General features: G+C 57.9%; 1 protein-coding gene across 2 annotated transcripts in view; it reads left to right on the forward strand.

Annotated features, from left to right (window-relative positions):
* TOR4A (torsin family 4 member A) overlaps nt 1-2180 on the forward strand; it is a 7782-nt gene that overhangs the window by 403 nt on the left and 5199 nt on the right. The gene's annotated exons all lie outside the window — the stretch shown is intronic.

Here is a 2180-nt window from a genome sequence, read left to right on the forward strand (position 1 = left end):
GGGCCCCCGGGCAGCTGCGGTTCGGGATGCCGGGGCCGGGCTGGCCTCTGCCGACATTCCGGGTTTCTCCTCCCAGCCGCTGACCCCTTTATCTGCAGCCCCCACAGCGAGGGGCTGCTTTGTGCCGCCTTCCCCGCTCTCATCCATCCACCCTTTTGGATGGAGGGTTTGGCTCCAGCTGGGGATGGGGGATATCAATCTTTAGAATTTCCCAGCCGTTCCCTTTTCCCAGCACCTTTGCTTATCCACAGAGGCTGAGTTTGGGTGCAGCCTGCCCAGCCGGGGGTGCTTTAACCCGGACCGCGGCTCTCCGCTGGCCTCTCCTGCCCCCAGGGCTTTGCCGGGGCTGTCCCCATCGTGCTCCCCTCTCCAGGTTGCCTCCAGCTGCCCACACAGGCTCCTGTGTTGTGGAAACGTTGTTGTGGAGCAGCAGGGTGCACCAACGCAAACACTGCAAGAGCTACAGCAGGAAAGCTGGAGGCTTCCCAGGAGTGCTTCCAAGTGCAAGTTTTCCTGTGGTGTTCAGGCTCAGGACAGAGATCAGCAGTGTTTACACGAGCACTGGGATGCTGCACTCTGAATTCCTGCCTTCTCTTTCCTGTTGTTTTCACTAAATATTAAATTAAGCTGTCAAAGTGCACCATTGCTGGCTGACACAGCCTCCTGCCCAGCCCCGACCCGACACTGAGTGTGCAAGGGCTGCTCTTAGAAACTTCCAGTCCTGTGTAAATACCAGCAGGTATTAGGGACTGAGTCATGGCATTAACAGGGTTATTATATTCATGACTGGACAGATTCCTTGCTCAGGATGGGGTTTTGTCCTTCCACCCTGCCTTGCTCAGGCTCATCTGGAGGGTTGGGCATCCCACACTGGTGGGATGGATGTGCTGGTGGGCTTTTGAGAAGAGGATCTTGAACACCTCCCAGTTGGTGGGCACTCAGTCCTCACCATTCCCCACAGGGCTTGGGGCTCTCTGCATGGGCATGGCAGTGGGAGAGCAGGCTCTGGGCTGTGAGCAGCCACATCACTCCCTGTTTCAGCTGCAGCAGCACCTGGCAGTGTCCATGGGCAGTGCTTGGGGTGTCCTGTGTTTCCCTGCCACGAGCAGCCTGCCAGGCCTTGAAGGGAGCCCATGAAAAAGAGAGAGAAAATTTAGAGCAGGTCCTGTTATGACAGGACAAGAGGTGATGGCTTAAACTAGAAGAGAGTGGCTTTAGATTAGAGATAAGGAAGTTTCTGAGAATGAGGGTGGTGAGGCCCTGGCAGGGGTGCCCAGGGTGGCTGCCCCACTGCAGGCCAGCTTGGATGGGGCTTGGAGCAGCCTGGGCTGGTGCGAGGTGTTTGGAATGAGATGGTCTTTGAAGGTTCCATCCAGCCATAACTATTCCATGATTCCGTGATCCTTCTGTTCTCAAAAACTTCTCCTGTAAATTTCCATAGCCTCTGCCCTGGCATTTAACCAACCCCTCCTCTTCACCTGCAAGGGCTTGGGGCCGAAAAAATGTCACCCTGTGCTTGTGGAGATGTTTGTCAGTGCCTGGAGGGTTTTCTCATCCCTGGCTGAGCTCTTGGTGTCCCTGATCCCTTGAGCCCAGGCTGGTGTGAGCTGCAGGGGCTGCTCCCAGTGGCTTTGGGGCCAGCTGTCCCTTTGGGTTCCTGCAGGCACTGTGTGAGCAAGGTGGTGCAGGATGGAGAGGGGCAAGGCTGTGACTGCAGGGGGGTGTGGGGACAGCCCAGGGCTCTCAGTGGCATCCTTTGGATGGCATCGCAGTGATGGTGGCATCCAGCCCTTCTTCCTGGGGCTGCCTCAGGGCCTCCTTGACAGATCCTGTCTGGCTGGTTTTGCCTTTGCACACCAAGCCCTGCGCAGGGTCAGGAACTGGGTCAGCAATTAGCACTCGGGGTTAATTACTGCCAGCAGTGGAAGCTCTAGCGATGATGCCTGGGCTCACTGGCTGCCCTCACACGGCCCCAAAATCAGCTTGTGCGCGGATGGGAGTGAAGCTTTGCATTTCAGAGCAGCCAGGACGGGTGTGGGGTTTAGCAAGGGGGCAGAGGGGGCATTTCCAGGGCCCGTGGCTCCCCCACGGCCCCCGGGTGCCCTCGGGCTCGGGGTGACGGAGCCGCTTTGCGCAGGGGAAGTAAAACCTGGTCCAGAGCGTGACTTTGTGCAGGTTGG

Source organism: Geospiza fortis, unplaced genomic scaffold, assembly GCF_000277835.1.
Source record: "Geospiza fortis unplaced genomic scaffold, GeoFor_1.0 scaffold85, whole genome shotgun sequence".
Lineage (NCBI taxonomy): Eukaryota > Metazoa > Chordata > Aves > Passeriformes > Thraupidae > Geospiza > Geospiza fortis.